The following is a 26189-nucleotide window of genomic DNA, read 5'->3' on the forward strand; positions in this document are numbered from 1 at the left end:
TCTCTGTATTCGTGCAAACCCTTGCCGGAGCGAGTGGAGATTTAGTGGGTGGCATTTATTAGCGAAACTGAAGCACACCGAGAGGTCGTTGACATCGCTTTTACATCGGCCCGTTGTGCCCGATGGCAACAAGGACACCGGCAGGACACCGTAAGAACCCGGAGTCGGAAGCCGGGATTTATTGGGGAGAAGGCTTTCTCTCTCTTTCTCTTTTGCTATTAGCTTCTTCCTATTTTTACGCTTACCCTTACCGGCGCAAATGAAGTTAGTCGGGGAACTGTTTGGAAAGTCTCAGCCTTGCTCGCTGCTCGGTGGGAGAGTTATGCGGGGAGACCAGACGCTAGGAGGGACCCCTTATTTTATCAGACCCGAACCTTTCACTGGCTGACACACACACGCACACACACACGTACGCCATCATGGCCAGATAGGCTGGCGAATGTCTTCGGATCGCAATTTCAATAAAATGCTCCTCCGATGCGAATTTATAACGACTTTGCCATGCTCTTGCCAGAAGCGGCGTGTCTGCCATCCCCCCGAAAAAAAAACAGCACCGAAACCGGGCAGGGGAAGAATAAGGTCGTAAAATTTTACGACATTTCAGAATCGCAAGCGGGCCTTGCTCTCGAACGCCGCTGGAGGAATCCAAATGATCACGGACGACCTTCTTCGGCGAAGGCATTCGATTGAGTGTGTGTGTGTGTGTATGTTGTCTTGTGCTGCTTCCTCTAACTCATTCTCCGACAACTCCACAAGCACCCCAAAGGTCGTCTGCTGTTTGCTGAACTGAATAGCCTGGAAAAGGGGGGAGACGCTCTTTCGCTCTGTACCGGGAAAAATCATAAAAATTAAAGCATGGAGCGAAACGGCCGCCTCGGACAGAAATGTGCAAATAGTATTATGACCTAGCTGCACAGTTTACCCACTGTTACCGCAGCCTCTGCACGTCCAGTTGTGATGATTTTACTCAACAAGTGTCAAATTGACCCTTAAAATGGGGTAACAATATGTAACTATACGCTTACTTTAATAGCATACACTGTGCGATACTGCTATTAAAATAGTTTCTTACATAAAACGAATTTCATAAGGCTTTAGCCTACCACTGGCAGGGCCTAATTGTCCATTGTAATTACGCGAAACGCAAAAAAAACGCAATATCATATCTTACAACCGGCACCAGACTTTGCAGCCTTCGCAGTAACGCTTCCTCGTCGTGTGCTCGCGCCTGTTATCGGATGCAATTCTGTGAAGAAAAAAAACCCTGCATCACTAGGTGCAACTGCAACTGGTCAAGGACACCCGCATAATAGCGACCACAAAAAAGCTCCCCGGCAAGTACGCTTCAAGAAACGGTGCAAAATTATAATTATGCATTATTAACGCAGGATAGCTGCAACTGTGTTCGAGGGCATATGGGCGCCAAAGTTGGCGGTTGGTAGGTTTTTTATTACGGTCGTTTCGGTTTTTGTTTTGTAGGCCTCACACTGCCGCATAGTTCCAAACTGCACGGCTCTCCGGTGGAATGAGTGGATTTTCAGTGGCTCGAAATTCATTCACTCGGCCTTGGGCGTTGGTGTGGTGGCGTGCTTCGCAGCGCAGTTAACATTTTTCAACGAACCTTATTGGTTTACTAAGGAATTTGTACGACCCATTTACTGTGAAAATCGATATTTTCCAATGCAATGTTGCGATTGTGAATTCATGGAATTTAACTGGAAAACGGAAATAATCGTACAAGCCTACACTTTCGTTCCAATTGGGAGAGCTTCGGGAGTGTGTTTGCATTCCAATTATATTTAAAAATGTAAGTAAACACATTTGTTTAATTTCTAATGTTTTTAAAAATAACCTAAAACAACAAATAATAAACGCGCACGTATGTGGGTAGAGGTAATTAGTAATACTATTAGTTTTAGCTAACCCTTTTTTCCTATTAAATCGCCCCAAAAGCTTATCGCCATCACTCGCAGCATTATTTCATTTCTTGGTGCAAAAGGCTTCCTCGATTATTTGAAGTACTCGTAGGAAAAAGAACGCTGACTGGGAGGTTTTAAATGAGCAAAGTAACCGTTTATAATAATCTAAAAGTGGTCTAGAAGCTTCCAATTATCTGTCTTAATTTTTTGTTTCATGCCCATATAATAGTTTTGTTTCTAGGAGAGTTGTTCTAGATGCCAGTTATTACTAAAATTGGCTTGATAACCAAGAGCAGAGGAGATAGTTATGTCATACAAAGGGCATTAAGGATGTTTTGATTCAATTCCGTGATTGTTGATTTGATTCCGGACAGCCTCAAAATTGCGTCAATAAACTTTATATGTGTATACACACTGCGCCTTTTTCGTTTATAACTTCTTTGCAAGTCTGAACACTAAATTCTGAGTGTCGTTGTCCCCCTGTACCGACAGATCCTAGTCATCTCTTCTATACTCAAATATCGTTGGTTTTTTGTTATTATCAATATTTAAAATAATATTTCATTTCATTTACTTCAGCTGTCCGGCATTAAAAACAAGATTTAAAAAAAAAAACAACCTACTTCCAATTCCGGGCAGCCTTAATTAGGTGTTTTAGTGAAAATCAGAGCACAATTTGATAAAACCACTGTTATTTTCCCGTTGATAACTACCTCTACAATGGATTCTGATGTAGTTGAATGCATCTGGACCAGATTTGTAGCAATTATCGACGAAACTACTTTGGAGTTGTTTTGAAACAAAATAGATAAGAATGCATCCGATAAAATATTAAATTACCGTGACATTAGGAACCCAACTACACTCTAAATTGATTCTAGAATATCGTAGCATTGCAATTAAATTAAAATGTGGCATAGTCATGGGCTGGATATGAAGATATTGAACAGAAACATACAGATTCAAATCTGTACAAATGTATGCCAATATCTGTCAAACCGCCTTCCTCGGGAACTACCTGTACTGTATAACTGCTTGAAAAGTTCTTGAACGTTGTTCAACATCGTTGAAGACGACTTAAAGGTGAACTGTAATAATAATAGTAATAGGTAAACTGGACGACGAAAGATCTCACTCCTTTTCAAATGTTGTTTAAATGTAAACAGTATAACATTTAACAGTTCTTCTTCTATTTAGCGTATTTACCTCTATAAGGCTTTTGAGACTTATTGAGTATCACGCAATCAGATATCTTCTTCTCCTTCTTTTGGCTCAACAACCGTTGTCGGTCAAGGCCTGCCTGTTTCACTACTTGTGGACTTGGCTTTCAGTGACTTATTGATCCCCCCATAGCATAGAGTTGATGACTGTACTACGAGACTGGTTCGCAATCAGATATAGTCAAGTCCAAATTTCGGAGACGGTCCATATGAGGATTGAGAGCTCATGACGGGCATGTTATCAAGTCGTACGAGTTTACGATTGTACTACGGGACTGACCCCAACATGAAGACGTCTTCATCGCTACTATTCGGATGCTTCGCTTTCCTCTACTTGGAGTTTGAGTTGTTTGCGCAATACTCTTCTTCAGAATCGATAGCACGTGTTACTTGAAAAGCGTCGTTGCGTCATACAGATAACAACACAGTGATTTCGGAGAAAACGTTGCTTCCAAGAAGCAGTGTTCAATTCAACGTAAACAAAGGACACTGAAGCAATTATTGCGGAATTGCATCCCGAGAAGACCCGCAAATCCTTACCCGTGGAAGTCAATCTCTTCTCCATGAACTAACTTCTTCCCACAAAAGGTTCCCCCCGGGCCCGACAAATCATTTAACTTACATTGTCAAATTGATCATCTCCACTTTCTAACAGATATTTAAAATGCCAACGCACGGTAATCGCCAACGGCCCCGTTTTTTGTTCCCTCCTCCATCTCAATGATTTAGCAACAAAAAAAGGAGCACAATAATGGTGGTAGCAATTAGCACTTGCTGTAGACGGCAAAAAAAAACCTAGCCATTCCTCCTGCAACCTCCCCCCCCGCTTATCACAACACCGCTCCATCGTAGGCTAGACCAAACCTCCCCCTCCCCCCCCCCTCTCTTCCCCTTCCCTCAGCCACACGCGCTACCCCACCTGCCTTTCCGGGGTGCAACATTCTTCTACGCTATCGCCGATCATCATCACCCAGCCCTCCACAGCCCCCGCTTCCCCCCTGCATTCAAAGTCCAACCGTGATCCATTGCGCAAACGGGTCCAGACACAGACGCACCCCTTATCAGCCAGACAGCACCACCGGGTGAGGGAGGGAAGAAGTTGGGATGAAGAAGCTGGCGGAATGGTTTGCGCGTCGTCGCGCCGATTGTGAGAACATTGTTGTTATGTCTGGGCTTGCGCTACCAACTGCGCGTCTCGAGTGTGTGTGTGTGTGTGTGTTTTTTTCCCCTTCTTGGTGCTTCTTGGTGCGGGGTGGTGTTTTAAGTGAGAAGATGATGTGTTTGTGAGTATATGGGTGTGAAGGGGGTTGGGGGGAGGCGGGAAGTTTGAATGGAAAAAAAACCGCAGCCCCGGAACCCGACGAAGAAAACACACAGCCAGGCGCAGGCGGCGGGCAGCTCCCTCTCTTTGGTGGAGCGTTTATTGCCTTTATCGCCAACCGGCCTGCCAACAGGGGGAGAGGCTGTGCCACGACCCACAGCCCGGCCAGACGCTCCACATTTGCGTTGAAATGCTGGCGCTCTTTTGGTGCTCTGTTGCGATCGTCGTGCCCAATAATGGGTAGGGTTGACGGGGTTTTTTCCATCTTCTTTACTAAAGCCTATTCTAGAAAAGGAAATCGAACCAGCCAGCCAATGCGTAGCTTCATCTGGCTATGCGGTAGAAGCTGGTAGATACACAGACGGCGCAGCATTAGCTGAATGAGAGCTGATTTTGATGACATTAAATAAATGGTTTTTGTTGCTGTTGTGTTTGGACATTGTTTTATTAATGACGCAAACACTGTACAGTTGCGGCAACCACACACACACACGACACGCTTGTGGCACATAAAAGTCACACACTGATATGTTTGTGATAAGAAAACGGCGTACCACGTTCGATTTGACATCAAGCTCAGAAGCTAACATACGGAGTGGTCAACATGTTTCTTTTCCTCTCAGCGTCGCCCCAAAATCTGCAAATCATCTTCGCAACGAGCAGCCAAAGCCAAGCGGTGAATGGACTTTGAAAGTGAATCGTCTGAGAGTCAAAATAGCAGCAAAAAAAGGGAAGAAAAACACAACAACAACAATCGCCCCACGACGTCAAAACAAATTATCAACCAGACAGTGACCGACCGTGCCAACAAAACAAAATTAACACATACTGCTGCTGCTGCTCCTGGCTCCTTTCGTCCCGCCAGCCGCAGAGTGCGGGAAAATGGGAGAGAAAATTCAAAACCCATACGTTGCTCCTGTTATCGCACCGGGGGAGTGCAGGGATTTGCCGGATTAGGGAGCAGCAGCGGCACCATTTATTGACCCGGGGATTTCTTTTCAAGCTTCTTTTTAATCTGCGCTTCCCCTTTGCTTTACTTTATCAATTAAGCGTCATCACTAGAAGGTACTTTCTTTTTTTGTTTTTTTTTGAAATAATGAAATGAAATAATGAAATGGAGCGATTATTGCAATTGTGTTTTGTGCATAAGTTGCTTGCGTTTTTCACAGGCAAGTTATAGAAAAACAAAAAGTCAAAAAAGTGAGAAAAAAAATCGGTAGTGATAAGGTCCCCGTGATAACTTTAGGTGTTCTTAGGAAAATATTAAGAGTATCAATAAAATAGAATTGTTTTTAAGTCGGTTGTGGTCACTATTTACTGCATATTAGTTTGAACAGCAAACACTACTATTCTGAAATGTCATATTTAGGCCTTGCTTTCCCCTGTCTGTCTTTTCGATGCAGTGATAAACAACATTGAATTTGTAAGCTAGAAACGTGGCAACTTTTAAAACGAAAAAGTTTTTATTTTAAACGAGTTCCGGCTTTATTTGATTATCGACGGAATGGAAGAAAAAAATGTCAGCACAAAAAGAATGGTATTTTAGGTTAAATCAATGATAATCATGTTCCAATTGAAGTCACTTATCGTATGAAGTGGTTTAACGGGTTTAAAAGTGGTAATCTTGTATTAAAAGACGAAGACCGTACAAGGGTTCTTGGAAAGCTTCAAGAGGGAAACCCGATCCGCTTTCTCAATCAACTCTCAATGAAGAACATTCACAACTGAAATCGAGAAGAGACTCAGGTGTATCTCAGCGAGACATTTCACATCGATAAAAATGGGAATGGGAATAATATAAAAAGGTGGTAAATTGTGTCCCACGTGAAATGAACTGTCCAAATCTTTTCGAATATCACTTCGTTCTCGGTTAAAGAGCCTCGATATTGGATCCAACATTTAACAGCAGCAAAAAACATTGTGTTACATGAAGAGCAAACCAATTTTGGACCAAACAATTCCATTTTCTAACGAGTAAAAGTTCGAATGAAAACAACCCTTTCATAAACAACCATATAACTGCTTCCCAGCATAAAGAACGCTTCCTTCTGGGGTTTGCGGAAAACAAAACCACCTGTTATACAAAACGCACGCCCGGCTCCGTTCGGCCCCCTTGTTGCTGGCATTTCCCTTAAATTTTCCACAAAATTCATACCTCGTTGCCAACGGACGCGCCACCGCTGTTCGTTCCTGCGTTAGAGAAGCCACACGCGGCAAACACGAAACTCACGCAGAATCACGCACACACACACACTGTTTTTCCAACGATTGCTTTGATTGATTGGGCCGGCAGCCTCACGACGCAAACACTCATATACTCAACACACGAGAGGCAAAATCGAATGGAAAATTCTTTCGCCTTTCCAAAGCTGCCCGTACTCGCGTTTCGTTTAGGCACGCATTTTTAAAGCCACACAACGCACACGTACACTCACACACAAGTTACACACGGGTATCGGTGCAACTTTTATCACACTAGGAAAATTCCCTTCCTTTTGCGGCTGCCTTTTCTTTGCTACTAATGCACAAACCGATCGCTTCAAGCGCACACGAAATTACACACACACATTACTCATACACTGGCAAATTTATATACACAATCGCACACACATAGACGTAAGAACACCGGTAATGATTGGAGGAGGCCCTTTATGCCACTTTTCTTTTCTTCTTTTACCTACACACAGCCAGCCGTGAAATTATCGATAAGACTTATCAAAAGCCACGATTAGGCAATGGAGAACTTGGTTTCGCTATTTGCACTCCCACATGCACACATCCACAATCACACACACACACACACTCCGGCGCCACAGTTTTACACCGTTTTTTTTCTCTAATTTGCAAAGATTGCACAGAAGTTTATGCAAGCAGAAAGGTGGGAAGAAGGCGGGCAACGACTACCGCAACACAGACGACACAGCCTTTCTGCTTCGTTTGCTTCTTCTGCTGCAGCACCACCATCGCTCAACCCCGTGCTGCTGCTGCTGCTGCTGCTGCTGCTGGCCGGCTTCCGGGGGGGTGCAATGCATATCGTACCGATTGCATTCGCATTAAATCACAGCACATTCGCGCATTCGCCGCGCCGCTGTTCACAACCGTTGCATCGTGCACACACACACACACACACAGACGCACAAATGCAGCCGAGCCCTTGCAGGGTTTCTTTTCCTCGAACGAAACCTCCTCTCCTACTGTTGCTGTTTTGCAGACGCCAGACGGCTTCAACACGAGAGGAAGCAATTGCACAAACGCCCTCTTTCGCTCCTGGTTGATGCAGTTTCCGTTTGCAGCCCGCGTTCGGGGTTTGCTGCTCAGGGAAGCCAGAGATCACGCGTACGTTCAAAAACTGACCAGCAGTTTTAGCACTTCAACAATCTCTTCGGCAACCCACTGGGCAATGACGTTGCAGCGGAGGGGGGGATCGAACACGCACAAGTGTGTCTCGCTTGTGATGTCGTTTAGCAATTGCCCTTTCTCGCTTGCGAGCTCGCTCTCTCTCTCTCTCTCTCTCGCTTGCTCTTTCTTGTCGATCGAAGCGGGCGGTGACGATGGCAAACCGCGTTCCAACTGAAGGCTGTTTCTTCCTTCCCGGGTCAAGGCAGAAGAAGACAGTTTTATCCGAGATGCACCGTGACGCAGTGGTTGACTCCCGGCGCGACTTTTGCAGGCCTTGTGGGAAGGCACACACGACGGAGACGGTGGCAAATTGGACGCCCCTTCACGGCAGCTAATACACCGACCGCTACGCTGGAGCAATATGTCTCGTGAGGAGTGTTTGTGTGTGTCTGAGGCTTGTTTTATCTTTCGTGCTGGTATATGAACAGTTTTTTTTGTTACTCTCCTGTTACTTCTTCTTCTAATTCTGCCCCAGCAGTCACACACACGCACACACACGCGGGAGGCAAAGTTTTGTGTGACAAGCACATTAGACGCGAAGCACAAAACGCGTCGCACCGCGAGACGACTAAAAAACGGCAGCAGTAACAACAACAAAAACGCGCACACGCACACACACACACACTCTATTTAACAGACGGACGGGGGGTGTCTCACGATCACTTGTGTGCACACACTCGCACACGCACGCACGCACTGAGCAAACATAGAGGCGAGCGGCGAGGCAAATAATGATGACGCGCGCACTGTTGTGTGTGCCCTCCTAACCTAGCACTGCTGCAGCGGGGCGACGACAGCGGTGGCAGCGTCATACACACACACGCATTGTGCACACTTCTCGCTAGTGCGGTTTGTTGTATTTGTGTGCCGGACGCAGTGACAGTTTGGACGCAATTGACTGCCGGTACACGCAACTGTCACACGATCGATTCACAGCGTCTGTGCACTTGCCTTCCCTTTTCTATACAGTTTCCGACCGACAAATCACGCACGCACGCACTTCACTACTTACGGCTTGTGTCGCACACACACACACACGCGGGCGTCGCTTTAGACGCTGCTGCCTCAGTGTTGAATGCCGGGCGAGTGTCCCACACGATACGACATAACACACACTCAACGCTGGCGATGCCTTCCGGGCTCTGATGGGGGCTCTGTGTGCGGCTCTGTGTGCGGCTCTGGGCTGTGCTTGGGATCCGCATCGGTCCGGCCACGAAATGCTTATGCAGTTCGCGATGCGTTCGATTCACCGCTCGACACCGGAGCCACGCTCCGTCGTAGCAGCCAGAGCGAGCGAGAGCGGGCCAGAGTGAGAGGCGTGCTGTGTGCGGTTGAATGGAGCGCGCGCTCTTACGCATGCAAAATGCTTGCTCGCGTTAAGGAAGCGAGACAGCGAATGGGAAGCAGAGAGAGCTTGACGCGGCTGCAGGTGTGTTAGAAAGAGCGGTACGATTCGCGAGAGTAGCGCAACACAATCGCGAGAGCGAATTGTGCAATTTGCATTTCGTGTTTTCTCGCTCGCTCTCTCGCTCTTTTTTACGCTCTCGTTCGCTTCGCTTGACGTGGAGCCATGAGCAGCGGAGTTGGGATAACTTTTTCACCGGGGTGCACGGCAAAAATGGGCGAGCGAGATGGAGACGCACGCAATTTCATTATTGGCGCAGACACACACACAGACATAGACGAATCAATTCTCTCCCCCAGAGCGAACATGCCAGAAACGCACATTCCACGCGTTTCGTTCATACTCAACCACCGCGATTTTGCTCATTCGTGTGTCTCTCTCTCTCTCTCTCTCTCTCTTTCTAGCGTGCTCGCTGCCATTCTCTTCTCAATTGTTTTCCGAGAATAACGCACCTCGCGCTTTGGCAGTTTAGCAGGCCGCAATAAAAAAAAACAATTCAAGAGCACAGTAAGAAGAACCGCCGTTTAACGCCGCACTCTGCTCTTTGCTCGCGAGCGCTAGGCGGAGGTGCGCAACAGCTCGCGAGCGATGGAAAGAGAAGGAAATACGGAGAGCGTGGAGAGAATGAATGGCGACAGAATAAACAAAAAAAAAACTGCTCAGAGTGTCCACAGGAAAGGGTAATGTGTTGTAGACGGGCAGGACTCCACGGTCTGGGGACTGAAATTTGTGTTCGCAAATCCTGGCCCAAACTGGGACCGGGACCGACCGGTGGAGGTTTTGCTCGGGGCCGGGTTTTGGATTTTTGTTTTCTGGCTCGGGCTTTGCGCTGCAGTTTTGCAGTCCTGCGAAAAGGACTCGAGCGTCCTGACCGCAAACCGCAGACGGGATATAATTATCCATCGGTATGCTCGTGTTGGAAACTCGTGAGTGCCCAACAGTCTGTCAGGTGACAACGCTAGAGAAGAGAGTGAGAGGGAGGATAAAAACGGTAAATTAGGAGATAAGGAGGAGGGTTGGTCCGCCCCTAACCAGTTAGTTGAAATTCGACAATCGGTACATGTGGACTAATTTTTTGATTTAACCTCATACCACAGTAAATAAAGTGTTTTCTCTAAAAAATCCACCGCGTTTTTCAACATTTCAAAAAATTAGCATTCGCGCGAAAAAGCCAATAAAGTTGATCGAAAACTCGTTTCGCAGAGCAGAAAGCACAGTAAGTCGCGCGCGCAAGTGATATATAGTGGAACGGGAAAATAAACCAACGTAAAATGCGTCGTACGCTTCGGGTGGAGCAAAACCTACCAGCGAGTCCGGAAACGCCGCAGGAAAGCGGTAACGTCTCTGGCGGGCACAGGTACGATCCATCCTCCCCGGGAACATCGAGCACTGTAACGACGGAAGGAAGCACCCCGAGGAGCGATGCCACCACAACGAACGTTGCGGTACTTCGCAAAGAGGGGCAGAGTAAGGGGATAAGTTCACCGTTCCACGCATTAAACCACGGTGCGAACCAGGGCCGCGATGACATTCGCGAATCGCGAAGACGACGATTGCAGGAGATTGAGCACGAGATGCAGATGCTACGGGATGCAGAAGACGAAAATGGCTCGGCGGCCATCGCTGAGCATCCCAACCACGGCGGCACTGGGGGGACACATTATCCGGAGTTTGCTGGGTGGGTGAAGAATTTCGAGGAATCCTTGCGTCGAATATACCCGGCGGGAAAAGCCCTTACGCAAGGCCAAAATTCAGGGGGCAACGACCTCGGGCAACGCGCCGCTGCTGAGCAAGCCCAACTCCCTCAACCGAGCCCCGCGATTGCGTCGACCTACGCTACACTACCGTCACAAAGGATGCATCCTCACGCAACACAAACTCTTCCTCACGCGACACATTCTCACTCAGCGCACACTATACAGACACACCCGACGTACACTTCGCATACACATTCGGCTCACACGATACTACCACAACACGAATATGTGCAACCACATTTCAACACCAGCACACTGAGTCAGAGCCAGATAGCTGCTCGTCAACCGGTGCCCCGGGACCTTCCGATCTTTTCCGGGGAACCAGAAGCGTGGTCGTTTTTCATAGCCACGTATAACCGCACTAACACTGCATGTGGTTACACCGATGACGAAAACATTGGCCGTCTACAATATGCGTTGAGAGGAGCGGCGTTCGAAGCGGTAGGCCACCTTTTGTCCTTCCCGGACGGGTTGAATGAGGTGATGGCGACTCTAAAGGCGCGTTTCGGCAGACCAGATCTGATTGTGGAGTCCATGACCGAGAAGATCAGAAAAATGGCACCACCGAAGATTGAAAGGTTGTCAACGGTCGTAGAATTTGGATATGCGGTGAAGCGGTTGGTAGGAACGATGACGGCCTCCGGGTTACGAGGGTACATGTACGACGTGGCGTTACTCAAGGAGTTAGTCAGGAAACTACCCCCCGTCCTATGCATCGACTGGGCGAGAACGAGGAGTAAACTTTCGGAAGTGACGCTTTTGGAGTTTGGAAAATGGGTTGGTGACTTAGCAGATGATCTCTGTGGTGTTGTCGACGTGATGTCCATCATGGACAATAGCGACTCAACTCATCAACAACCAGAACCCCCAACTCATCACAGCCGCACCCAGCCTCAGCGGTTTCAACCCCATCGTGCCCCGCCAGCGCAACTCGATCGACGGCCACCGATCCGTACTGGGCGGGTTCATCTAGCCTACTGCAACGCAACGGTATTGCAGGATGAGAATCTTGGTGATCCATCTTCATCGCAAAATACACCAGAATTGCTGACTGTCTGTCCCTTGTGCGGCAGGGATTGTCCCACTCTGGTCCAGTGTGAGCAGTTCCAAAGGACAACGGTTGCCACCAGAAGATCGTTTGTAGGTGAACGCAGGATATGCCGGAAATGCCTCGGATACCATAGAGGTGGATGCAGCGTAAGAGCACCGTGCGCGGTGAACGGATGCAACAGACAACACCATGAGCTGCTCCACGTAAATGACCAGACACCAGCCAGCCCTCACCAGCGCGATCATCTAAATGGCTCAGGTAAGGTCGTGTACACTGGTGTCGCTAACGTTCTTACCCATTCAGGACCGAAAAACTCTTCGCTTTTAAAATACGTACCCGTTACGCTGCACGGGCCCAGGGGGCGAATAGATACGTTCGCCTTTTTAGATGACGGCTCTACTTCCACGTTTATGGAGCACGGACTAGCACAGGAGCTTGGAGTTACAGGGACACCGTACCCCTTGTGTCTACAATGGACGGGAGACGTGACAAGAGAAGAACAAGACTCCGTAAGGCTATCGGTGCGCATATCGGGTAGAAACATGTCGCATGCGATATACAAACTATCAGAAGTACACACGGTCAAAGAGCTTGCCCTTCCGGAACAATCTGTAAACGTAGCACAACTGACTGCACGCTATACTCATCTGAGAGGTCTCCAGTTCGAATCCTACGCTTACGCCGTGCCTCGCATCCTCATAGGCATAGACAACTGCAACATAACGCGAACTCTGAAGACCGTGAATGCAAGCTGCAACGAACCGGTCGCTTCGAAAACCCGCCTTGGATGGGTTGTCTATGGGCCTTGCTCGGTTGCGAGTGCAAAGCCGAGTCCTTCAAACCGGTCCTTCTCGGGCCGCCCGTTTCACAACCTCTCTTGTAACTCCGCGTCCGACAAAGCAGTGCGGCCGTTGCGGCCTAGGGACGACGAAAGAGCGTTGGCAATATTGGAGCGGGAAACGAACGGACAGCGATACGAAATGGGACCTTTGTGGCGGTACGACAGCGTCAATTTGCCCTACAACAAAAAGGCGTTCAAGCGTGATGGGTTTCTAAAACAGAAGATGGCAAAATATTCGAAGTTAGCAAACGATGTGAATAGAACAAATGTAGCAGAGTTTTTACCTACACTTCACCACAGAACCGAGCGGTCCGAACCGGTGCGGCCGACAGAAATAGGCGATATAGTTGTAGTGGCGTGTAACAATTCCTAGGAATTGTTGGCCTAAGGGAGGAATCGTGGTAGTAAACCCTGATAGGAATGGACATGTTAGTCAAGCCACCGTCAAAACGGCCCATTAAACGTACGATAGGTCTACGCACGGATGTGCAATTTCCTTAGAGTAATTGGGGTAAAACCGCGTGGTTACGACGCAACAGATCGAACAGTGAGCAGACAGTAAACAAACCAATGCACATACACATACACGCAAAACACCTGACAGATAATAGGAAGTGTAGCCACGGTTGATAGTGTCGCAGGCTACGATGGCGAAAAAAGAGGTTGCACCATTGTTAAGCGGGATTGACGTTTCTGTGTAACGGGCTATAGAGCTTAAGCGGGTTACACGATCAGCGTTTACGGGCTATAAGCTCAAGCGGGTTACACGTTCAGCGTTTACGGGTTACTAACAAATTCAACCGCCTCAACCGTGGTACACTGGGGGGACAATGTTGGAAACTCGTGAGTGCCCAACAGTCTGTCAGGTGACAACGCTAGAGAAGAGAGTGAGAGGGAGGATAAAAACGGTAAATTAGGAGATAAGGAGGAGGGTTGGTCCGCCCCTAACCAGTTAGTTGAAATTCGACAATCGGTACATGTGGACTAATTTTTTGATTTAACCTCATACCACAGTAAATAAAGTGTTTTCTCTAAAAAATCCACCGCGTTTTTCAACAGCTCGCGTCAACCGATATTGGGCACAGGATTTGGGGCAACCGAATCGATCGGCAGACACCAGCGTCTGGTCTGGTGATGAGCGTAATTAAAAACATCCTTTCACGGGAGCGGGACTGATCCTCCGGACAGACCACTTGCGGCTGCGGGAGTGAGAAGCAATTTTTAAAAGGTGTTCGTGCGCTCATAAAAAAAATGACACCAAACCTTGCTTGCACCGGACCCAGATGGAATTCCTGGCCCTTCTGGGTTATTTGTCCAAAATTGTCTGCCCCATCCCTGTGCCTCCGTATCGTCTCCCGTTTTTGTAAAAAAAATAATAATAAAAAACACCGGCAAATCCAACCGCTCTGCGAGACCCAGTCTAGACAACACCGAAACCATCGACATCATTTTTCTCCACTCCGTTTTGGTGAGTCCGTTAAATGAAGTATTGAGACCGGTACAACAACAAAATGCAACCTTCAAATGTAACCCAGGCAAAGGCGCGAGTCGTTAAATTGATACAGGCAGTTTGTTTTGTGATTTTCAAACACAGAACGTCACAGGATGTCACCAAAACGTCTCCAAAGGATCCAGAAGAGTTGGAGGTAAGAATAAGAGCATTGACACGGTATACATGAAAATTCTACTAAATGTATTGCTTTCATTCAGAACCCAAGAACTTCAAAAAGGCCAACTTAAAAGTGAAGTTGAAATGAAAAACCAAAATGTTTTTCTTTTGTAACTTCAAATGACTGTGCAGCTTGATTTATGTTTTTTTTTTAATTTAAATGATTATACTTACATAAAATTAGTTTTCTTGTTTTCATAATGCTTACCTGAAATATGAAAAATAAAAGAAAATACTTAATAAATGTAGTAAATATGATATTTGAAGATTATTAGTAAACAAGTTATTTGCATTTTCTTTGAACCATTCACACTTCAGCCACCACTTTAAAACCAGAGAGATGCAAAAAAAACAAATGCACAACATCAAAAACTCTCTCGTATTCTCTCTATTCAATTTTGTCTCTCTTCCCTCTATCTCCATCCTGTTACACATTCACAGACCTTATGCTATGCTGCTCGTAAGTGCACTCTATGCAAGAAAGAGTCAGCAGCATCCCAGAAAGAAAAGAAAAAACAAACCGCAGACAGTTCTGCCATATTGGTGGTGGTGGTGCTGGTATTGGTGCGCCACCTTATGCACCACCGACCAGGCTGCTCCATCGCACGCTCAGGCGACGAACCCTTTCGCCGGGAACGGAATTGTTATGCAAAATCCGAAACGGCACTGCGAGTGAGTGAGCAGTACAGGAAGCGTCTGCCAAAACATATCCTTACACGCTACTCCCTGTGTGTGTGTGTGTGTGTTTGTGTGTGTGTGTTTGATTGCATGCAGACACGCCACTAGAGACGGTTTTGCGCGACACACACAGCCACACAAACACACGCCGGTGCCGGTGTCTGCGTTTTCCAGCCTACTGAAACCGCAATAAGGGAAGCAACACAAAAAAATGCTGTGTCTGGAAGGAAAGAGAGAGAGAGAGGAAGAGAGCGATACAGAGAAAGAAAGAGAGAGAGGGAAAGACAGAGAGCATTTCCCGTTCATTTCCTTCCCTTGTTCGCTGGGTGCGCTCTCCCTTTGGCACAAGCGCTTGCGGTGTGTATGATGTGTAATGATCGAGCATGTGTATTATGCCATATGTGTGCGCGCGTGTGTGTGTGTGTGGACACAAATTTGCTTTACCATCGACCCCCGTGCCACCCCTCTGGCTAGACACTCCTTAGCACCCCGCGACGAACCCGAAACCGTATATCGGATTTCTGGAGCGTCTGCCCTGCGTTGTATGTATGCGTTGCGTGCCTGTATGGCGCTGGTTCGACTCTCGAGAGTACCAGCTCACAACGAAGAGCACGAATGCGGGATGAGATGTATGTGTGTGTGTGTGTGTGTGTTTCTTTTCCTCTTCTTGTATGCCGGCGCGCACAAATAATGCTCCCTTTTGTCTGCCCCGGCAAGCCCTGTCTCCCTTGTAGTTCTCGCTCCGTGCCCCGTTCGATTAACGGGAGCGCCTGCTACTCACACCAGCCCGTGCAGCAAGAGAGAAAGGGGATGAAAGAGAGAGTGAAAGAGAGAGTGTGAGAGAGAGAAGGAGAATGTGTCTCGAGCGTCTGGGCGATGCTACAGAACCAACAACAACTGTTCTTGTGGTGTCTGGTCCCGCCTGTTACCTTTGCTGTGGCAAATGTTGGGGTGGAAAAGTGTTGCAATTCGATTTGAAACAGAAAACATCAATTTACTCATTTTATCTTTATGCTTCCTTTATTGCAAAAAAAATGATCTCAATTGCATGTTCAAAGTCATCGTCATTATTTTATCCGGCAATTTTTAACGCAAACACCCTCTTCCGCTGAACACGTGTCTGTGCGTTCGGTGTGCGCTCGCAGCACCGTTCACAGCGAGCGTCGAGATGACAGACACCCCAACCTGACACACACACACACACATGGCGCTAGAGAGCTCTAGCCTGCTGCCGGCTGTCTGCGAGATGAATCAGGGCCTGTGCGACCGAGCGAGGGGTCCCGGCCCGGCCGAGGCCGAGCGAATGAAACGGCGTCAAAATGTATGCGCATAAACGAGAGCGCCAATGCACAATGGCCAGACAGGAAATTTTCAAACAACAGACCCGGCTTCTTCACATTGCCTACGCCCATGCAAATTCGCAGACATAGCCGCCACCCCCTGCCCCTGCCCCACCACCACCGCCAGCTGAACATGTACGTCAAACGGTGCGCGGTGCGGTGTGCTGTCATTGAAGCATCCGAAGCAGGCAGTCCGATAGTCACACCTCCCTCTCCTCCCAACCCACTGTCTGGCGGCGACCGTTTCCATGGGAGCATAAACTACTGGTGTTACCTTTTTCGATCATCAGTAGCAGGAGCAGCAGCCACCCTAACCACAGTGCGAGAGTTTGATTTCTCTCTCTCTCTCTCTCTCTCTCTCTCTCTCTCTCTCTCTCTCTCTTGCTCTATCTCTCCCACTACTCTCTCTATCTCTTTCTGTGGTCGCTGTCGGCAGCCAAATTTCGATCTGCTTAGCTATGTTGTTGTTGTTGTTGTTGTTGTTGTTGTTGTTGTTGTTGTTGTTGTTGTTGTTGTTGTTGTTGTTGTTGTTCCAGCTTCTCTCTCTCTCTCTGTCTCTCTCTCTCTCTCTCTCTCTCTCTCTCTCTCTCTCCATCCCCTAACATCACCCCAATTTTAAGTTTGAAGTTCTTTTTTGCTTTGCTTCTACGCCCCATGCCCCGTGCTGCTCCGTATGATCTCAGCTTCTCGTTTATGCAAATAGCCAGTGTGTTTGATCGCAATCTTGGAACAAAACAACAACCAGCAGCAGCAGCAGCAGCAGCACCATCATCAACAGCAGTATCAGTCAGGCCACAACAACACCACCGTCCATTGATAACTGAAGACTTTGATGAATGAAGCTAATTTCTTAGTCTAACATTCATTCCGTGTTCCGTGTGCCCCATCCAGTGCAGGAGCAATCACTTAACTGTTGGCTGTGTTGACTGTGTGTTTTTGTGTGATCTCTCTCCCTCTGCCTTTAAAATTCTGATAAAAAATACAAACCGCTTCGATTCGTCGGAAGCTGCTATCTATTATCTTCCCATTATCACATGATTGTCGGCGGCTCCCGGATGAATCAAACCGTACAATTTCGTCCCCATCGGGGGTTTGAGTGTGAGAAAGAGGTTGAAGAAGAGGGAGGGAGGAAGGGGGAAGGTTGAAGGAGAGAGCAAAAAAGGGGGAGAAAATCAGCCCCGTGTCTTCTCTGTGTGGGGGTGGTTGGGTATGTTTGTTTTGTTATTTTCCCGTGTCTGCTGCAACTTCCCGGTAACAGCATGCATGTGCCGTACATCCTGTATGGGGCGGTGTCGACTCGATTACAAAGGGTGGGGCTACCGACGCTACAGCACACAGAACACAAGCACACGAAATGCCCAAACATCCCGAAACACGGAAAGAATGCAGCTAATTCACGGGGCTGTAACTTAAAGGGAATTGGGGTTGGAAAAGAACGGGAAGGTTTTGTTTTGTCAAGGGGTGGGGGGGGGGGGGGATGTCTGGAATGAAGGGTGATAAACTAGGTGGATTGCTATCTTGCTGTGTGTACCGGTTAGTTGATGAACCCGGATATGATAAAATTAAGGTTTAAAGTCAAAAAAGACAAATGAATTGTTGAAAGAATCTTTGAAGATTTAAATTCAGTAATAACTCGACAACATATTCACGCGAAATTTAAATTAAACAGTGTGATGACGATGCGCTGATGACATTGGGTCTAATAATATTTGTGTTATTCCCCGCAGAGCATAATTTATATTATAAAAAAGGTATTTTTGTGTCGCATTAGGTCTATTACTCTAATTGAATGTGAGAATGTGAAGAAGGGACAAGGTTTATACGATGATCAAATCAACTTCTGTTCCAAACTCTATTCCAGTAGATAAAATGTGCTATATGTTATAGAGGTCGGTTTCGTGCTACAGTTGTCAAGTGCTACAACCTAACAACAAGTTCATCATGGGTTCAAGTCTCATAGGTCTCATACTGAATAAATCCAATTACGTCAAAGATAGCCCACATGGGCATAGGAGCCTTAGGGAGTCAGGTCTAGACCAACTGTTGTTCTTATTGTCTTCTTCTTCTTCTTCTTCTTCTTCTTCTTCATCTATTTGGCGTAACGTCCTACGCGGACATGCCGGCCTATACAGGCTTTCGATGCTTAATTCATTACCAAGTAGCCGGATAGTCAAATCCTTGCTACGGGAGGACGGTCCATTCTGGGCTTGAACCCATGACGGGCATGTTATTGAGTCGTTCGAGTTGATGACTTTACTACGGGACCACCTCCTTGTTATTGTGCTAACCACAATATGAAGAAGAAGAAGAAGAAGAAATAGAGGGACTAACGAGCAGTTACCTTGAAAACAGGTGGCATAGAAATGCAAGAAAACGCTGTGTTATATTCATCATCCACCAACACTTACCAGCAGTAGTAATTGTTTAAGTAGCAAAAACCAAACTAAATTGGAATTCTTCAAAGTATATTGGCGTTTAGTTCATTTTAGAAAACACTAATATTCTAATTAATGTTTTATATCCTATACTTAGTTTCAAATGCACCCAATGCCATCTAGAAATGCGTTTGGAGGTAGTTTGAGCCTATGTGCAGTGATGCTGTCTGTAATTGTTTGGTTATATTTTAATATACATCTCTTACGTCATGCGTCCACTTCGAGGCCCTAGATAATCTGTAATTGTATTTCATGCCAACATTCCAAAATTAAACTTCCATTTCTACCCCAAACCAGGTTGTTTTGCATAATAATATCCACCCGCACAGATCGCTCTGTTACATCGACAGCACAACCAGACCGACCAGACATACACCATGTGTCCTTTCGCCGCTCGTTCGATGCTTAGAGCCATTTGGGCATCACACCGACGACCGGACACTGGACGAACGTGTGAGGTAGGCTCAACCGGCCGAGAAGAGTTGCGGCCTTAAGAAGCGCATTCCCTGCCCCTGCCCCAAACGGAGGAAATCCTTGTCTCGGCCGGATCTGTCCGATGATTTACGCTCCGGATCGCGCTCTCTCTCTTTCGCCGGGGTGTCGGCTGCAAAGTGTCCTAGGAGCAAACACACACACACACGCTCTCTGTTTCTCTCCGTGTCTAATCGTCTAACGCATTTTGTCGCTCGGGGAATGATGTTGATGATGCTGTTTGGGGGGCCTCATGGTGTGCTCTCGGTTGCGTACGGCAATCGTACGCATCGGCTACTTTATCGAACGCAAGGGACAAGACGTGGTCAGGTGACCAGAGGTGGAATACGCACTCTCCCACATCCACTGTCTCAACCCTGCACGACCTTGGGGATGGCATGGCGGAGGGCGCCGGTTTATCTCGCTAATTCTCTCAACTCAACAACGCTCTCTCTCTCTCTATCTGGGTGCCCCAGCTTCATCGATTCGACCAGCCAGGCCAGCTTTTCCCAGACATGCGCCGAAACGGGCCGACGAGCAAAACCCGAAAGGCTTCCGAAGGCGGCCAGCCCACCATGGCCGCGGCCAGGGCACGGCCAGACGCGGGCCTGCAAAAACCAGACCCGACCAGACAGCAGACAGACAGACCAGACCAGACAGGACGGACAGGTTTGGGGCGCGTCTCGCCGCGTGTGGTTCTGTGTGTGTGTGTGTCGGTGTGTGGTTGCGTGCGTTCGTGCCAGACGCCCCGGTATTGTTTTGCACACCCACCCTCCTCCCCCCACTCCTGTTAATGCGAGAGCGAGACAGGAAAGCACACCGGGCAGAGCGAAAACCGGACAGCCAGACAGACAGGATAGTGTGTGTGTGTGTGGGGCGTGAATGGACACCGGCGGCTCTCAATCGATTGCCAAACGGGGAAGGAACACGAGAAGGGAAAAAGGGATGGGGAGAGAGGAGAATTGGGGGGAAAGGAATCTAGAAGTGGGTTGTGGTGGGCGCTACGCACATTCTGGTTGTCGGTGCTTCTCGTTCCTTCCTTCGCGTTCTCGCCGGAACGGTTCGCCGAGATCCGTTATTCTACGCGCAAGGTCGTTTCGGATTAGAAAACCTCCCCACACACCCCGGTTTTGTCTGGCTGTTCAGTGTCTGGGCGTATGAGTGAGTGAGTTGGCCATCGCCTTTCTTTCTCTCTTTCTCTCGCTCTCTCTCCCTCTCTTTCTCCTGTTGAAGCTCACCTTTTGCTGCTCGTTTGGCGAGGAAAGCGGACGCGTTAGAGGCGTTAAAAAGGGCGGCCGTGATGCTATTTTTGGTCCGTCTCGACGCCGTCTCCGGTGTCAGTGGGGGAGCATAACAGAGACGTGCGTATTTTACGTGCGAGCTCACACACAAACACAGTATGTTTCGTCTAATACGCATCTTTTCCACCTGCGCTCAGCTGCCTTTTCCTCCCATTTTCTGGTACGGTGGTGCGTAGCGCCGTCGTTTTGTGAGCGATTGATACGAGCCAGGAGCGTGTGCCTTGGGGGGGGGGGGTCCAAGGGTGGTTGAAAGCTTTTATTTACTGTAAATTGAAACGATCGCCACAATTCGCTCGTCCCAGGGCGAGTTATTTCACTTTCGTTTTTCCGTTTAGCGCCAGAAGAATGGGGGGGGGGGGGGGGGAAGGCCAGAAACATGGTTGGAGAATGTGGTTTATTGTTGAGCTTGAGAATGTTGGTGACATTTTCGGTTTCGGGTGTGTTAAAAGAAAAAAATAAATCCTAATCCTGGTTCCAGCAGCTGCAGCACATTGTTTTTAGCAGATTTTGAGCTTACCATTGTTAGAATTTACCAGAAAATTCAATCCAACAAGGTTACTGGGGAGCTTACTGGAAATAATCTTTGGCGTCTTTCCTTCAGGGCGGTCTTCGGGGAACGATTTGCAAGCGCAAGCGGGATGTCCTTGAAAAACTTTGGCAAACATATTTTAATTGTTTTTCAGAAATGTTTGGCCCCCCCAGATAGGCCCAAATCCGCCGTAAAATCAAAGTTTATTCGATGCGCGTTTTGCCATCAAACGTTGGCTTAAGCCGCTGCTTAGTGCTAAACCGTCGCGCAAAGAACGCAAACAGCAATAAGTCATTTTCTAAAACCAATTTTTATGATTGCCCTCCCCACGTCAAACCACCGTCTTTGGTTGGCCAAAGGCAGCCTAAACGGTGTCGATTATAATAGTAATAAAACCGCCCCCCCCCCCCCTTTGCCACCGAAAAGTCATAATCCTTCTCCAAAAAACCGTTCGAATCCACCGACCAGCGTTCGTAAATCATTTCGGTCGTAAGAATCTTCCGTCCGCCCTTGCCCGGCTAATACGCAACACTGACGTCCACCGACAGGAGACGCCTGTCACAGGCGCCCCTTCGAGGTTTGAACAGCCCCATTTCGAATGGTTGGAGGTCGCTGTTTGGTCAAAACCAAACACGACGAACCTTAACAGAGCTGGCCGTTTGGGCCTTACATGGGCCGTGCGCCTTTTGTGGTTTTGTGCAATGGCAAATGGTCCGATGGAGGATGATCATAAAAATCATCGCGTCCCGGATAAGCGACATCAGCGACCAACGGCGACCATTAAAGGCTTTTGCAAGGGGCCTTGAAGGGTTCGAACCTCGAAGCCTCTTTCTTTGGCAGCAATTGCCGGCACACTCAAGGGCCCGTATTTGCCGTACACGGGGATCAAAGGCTTTGGCAATATTGATTGAATTAAAACTCGTCGCCTCTTGAACGGATTCTGTGGCCGAGGGAGTCCGAAACGTTGCCATTTTAGCTTACCGATGGGACAGAGCCCCACCAGGCCAGCTGGCAAAGTGGAAGAATCGTCCCGATCGAACGGGGAGTTGTGTCATTTCCGTCGAACAATTCTGGCGGTGTTTCTGTTTCTCCCAGCAGCCAGCCATCACCCTCCTGCCATGCTGGAGAAACGTCATTATCGTCTGCTCGCGCCGCGGCAGCATAAACCCATCGGACCATCGGCGCGAAAGGTGTGCCGAGGAGCCCGAGTGTTTCGGTCTCGGTCGCGCGACCTTCAATTTTATTTTATTACCGTCTGGCATTCGGAAGCCAGACAGCCGCTCCAACCGTTCGTATCGGGCATGGCGGAAGAAGCAGCATCGGTTTGGGGGGGAGAAGCGCACACACCAGCGCTGGCATAAACGGTCGGTGATTTGGTGCGGTACCCGGATTTAACGCGATTCGCTGCACAGTCTCGCTGTGTCTCGCGCCTTTCACGCGTCTTGAGCGCATCTCGTGCTACTGTGGCGCTGCATGCACACTGTTTGGGGCTAATCGATTGGTTTTGTTTTTTTTTCTGGCTAGTGAGCCTGTCCGTTAAATGTGTTTTGCCATAAATTTGCGATGTTTAAAAATAATTAAACGCTATGCAAATTTAACCCGTTATGCTTGTGTATTTTAAATGATTTATTTATTAAACCGAAACGCAACGGTTTGCAAACTAGAACGTGGGGCCTTTTTTCCTCCTCTTCTTCTACTCAGTAATTTGGCCTTGGATGTCTCTCTGTGTGTGTGTGTCTTCCCTATTGCGCATCGCCGTCGCTCAGGGCAATCAGCGATAACAACATCCACCATTGGCAGATCGCAATCGTGCGGTGGCGTGCGTTGGCACGAGAGATCGAATGCAGGGAAACTAGATGCGGCGATACGCGCTGCACATTTGTGCACATTTGTGGCGGGCCCCGATTGCAATTCTGCGCTGTCTGCGAATGAGCCCGCCGGCCGAGGTCGTCCGGTGAGCCGTCAGGGTCAGGCTCTGGGGAAAAAACCGGTCGGCAGGAAAAGCCAAAGCAGGCACTGTCCGGGTAGTCGCAATGATAAAGGGCACCGCGCAAGATGGGCACCCTTTTTCTGTCTTGTTAAGGGTCGCACACACACACACACAAACACCGGTTGATTGATCGGTCGATACAAGTTTAGGGCGGGCATAGAACAGGAAGGAAGGCATGTGCCCTTAACAGGACGACGTTTGGCAGTGGTTGCGGTCTGCAGTATCGTCACGACATTGAGCCAATGCACGTGTACGGCAGTTGCAGTTGTAGTGCATCAATGTTCTTGTTTTTTTTTTTGCAATCAGTCTGGGTGTGTTCGTCTGGTGATGGATAGCATTAACAAAGATATGGAATCACATCTTCACGAATTTAAACAACATATCGGTAGCAATAGCGCCCGTTTTTTCATCATTTCATTGCAGTAATTGAAGGCCACAGTATCGAATTCACTTCCTCATAAGCAACAGTTTCCTTCTCCTACAACCACGCTAACTGCAGACCAGCCTATTAGAGTTCTTTTGGGGTCAGACATATCGATGAATAATGGGAACCGCCTTTCTAACAATCACCTCACGACACACACCAAAAAAAAGCCCCACACACGACCAGTAGAAGCCTCCCAGCTGCCGGGTTCGAGAACTTCCGTGGGGCTGCGTGAGAACCGGTGCTACATAGCACGCAGGGCAAACAACACTTGCCAGCAAACTGCACTTGCCGCTTCGGTTGCGCTTAGTTGCCGGCTCGAACCGGGCTAGACATAACACAGCGTCGGCGATTGCGTTGGGGCCAGACGATTAGCGAAATCGAGGGCTCGCTGTCGATTGCACGTCCGTCCGGTCGGTCGGTACGGTCGGACGGCGGGTTTTCACTCGATTTGTCTGTACGGGTTTGAATGTGTATGTGTGTGTGTGTTTATATGCATGCACTGCGTGAGCGACGCATCATCCGTCGTGTTGCAATTGTTGTCTGCCGTCTGGTCGTTGCATTCTTGCACGCCATTGCGAAGCTTTTTTGGGCGGGGGGAAAGATTGACTTTGGCGCGTTGCACGGAACGAACGCGCAGTGTAGTGAGGCAGTGTTTTGAACGGGAAGATAGAGAGTTTCCCAGGGTGTTTGATGGAAAAAATAATCGTTTCCCTAGCGATGTTGAAAGCGACATACAAAAATCATTACAAAAACTACGATTTAATGAAACAATCCTCAAAAATTTTTGAGATATGTTAAGTAAATGCGTTCCTCAGGACAACAAATTTTAGGGGTTTTCACGGTTTTTGAATAATCAATTGATCATTTCTAAATATTTACATCGGGGGCTGCCAAGAATTGCTAATGCAGTCGTTGCTGTACCTTTTACTTTAAGTTATCAATGCATGGTAACTATTTTAAATACTGTATTAAGTTTATTTGGATATTGTAAAATATTTCATAACCAACAAGAGTTTGTTTCATTCAGATCTTAAAACTATTGAAACCAAATAAGCGCGTTGCATCAACGTAATCACAAGTCTGCTCAAATTCCTCTCAAATTTGTCATAATTTCTACACAATTTGTAACGTGTCTGTAGAAAGTTTTTGGCAGTTTACAGGGTTTTCCAACTCAATCAATAGGTCATGATTTGAAATTGTTAGTAGAATTTTCCCAGACACAACATAAAAATTTTGCATGTTATTTCCACAACAAAAACAGCTTGAAACACTGGACAGTTTATTGGAAGAAAAAAATCACACAAAAATCGAACAAGTACAGATACACTCCAAGCTATATATTACCACCAGACACAAGGCTTAGCCAAATGGGCTCACAAACCGGCAAGATTGCGAGTCGTGTCTATTCGCCCGGTGTGCAGTTTGCGACCTGTGCCTTCTGCCCTTCATTTCCACGCAGACCGGATTACGTTTCGGCAACGGTTATTACTGTATCGTCTTGCGCAGGTTCATCCTTATCGTTCCTTCCAGCCTCAGCGCAAAAAGGAGCTACGGATGTACTGCGACCCGGATGGGGGGGGGGGCTGCGTGACCCACCCTCAAGAAGAAATATTAAACGCACTTGAACGTTCGTTGCTTACGCCGGTTTGGTGTACGCTGTGTGTGTGTTTTTTTGCTGTTGGCCAAGTGCGTTCTACCTGATACCTGTGTACCAGTGTCTCCCAGTGATGCTGCAGACCGAGAGACCAGAGAGCCCAGACGGTAATGATGTTATTTATTTGCCTTGGGTGTGTGTGCGTTTTTTTTCTCTCGCTTGCTTTCGTTTGTGCAAAGTACCTCGATACCATGGCCACGATTCGCATCGCACCGGGGCACGTTCGCCATTTGGGGGGAGCTTGAAGGCTGGTGCGTGTCCGGAGACCGGTAAGGGCTTGGGCAATATATTTTTCTGCCTAAAAGGCTTAACCGTTCCGACGCACGGAATTCGTGGACGTGAATGTCTGGCGCAAAAGCTGGCCTCCCTTTCCCCCTTGCCTACCGTCATGGCATTCTTACCCTGGCATCCGCCAGCTGGCAGGAGGATAATGCAACCTGGAAGTGTTTGTGGAAATATTCCATCGCGATACGTGCTGTGTGCGAGCAGGCTCAGCAGATTGCCTTGGCGAGGGCTGGAAGGCTTCGCTATCAGTATCACTTCGCTCTTGAGCTTACCTTTGGGGAAATGTGTCTTGCGAGAAAATATTGTTGTTACAGAAGAAGCCTAATTTTTAGTTATTCACAAAAACAATTCAAATAATATAGCATATAGCATTTTACTATTTTAATAAGATTTGATAAGATTTGATAAGGTTGTGTCTTACCATTTGTCTATGAAATTCATCTAAAAATCATACAAGCACATTTGGTGACATCTCTTGTTTTCGTGTAGCTCAATTC

General features: G+C 47.7%; 1 protein-coding gene and 1 long non-coding RNA gene across 2 annotated transcripts in view; both read right to left on the bottom strand.

The window, feature by feature from the left end:
- The window catches only part of LOC120953621 (mucin-19-like), a 134121-nt gene that overhangs the window by 32140 nt on the left and 75792 nt on the right, over positions 1 to 26189 (bottom strand). The window lies entirely within an intron of this gene.
- LOC120959139 (uncharacterized) lies at positions 9773 to 12744 on the bottom strand. Its single transcript, XR_007452083.1, has 3 exons — positions 12653 to 12744; positions 12409 to 12539; positions 9773 to 10222 (listed from the first exon to the last, which is right to left on the bottom strand). It is a non-coding gene; the product is annotated as an uncharacterized LOC120959139 (long non-coding RNA).

This window comes from Anopheles coluzzii, chromosome 2, assembly GCF_943734685.1.
Source record: "Anopheles coluzzii chromosome 2, AcolN3, whole genome shotgun sequence".
Lineage (NCBI taxonomy): Eukaryota > Metazoa > Arthropoda > Insecta > Diptera > Culicidae > Anopheles > Anopheles coluzzii.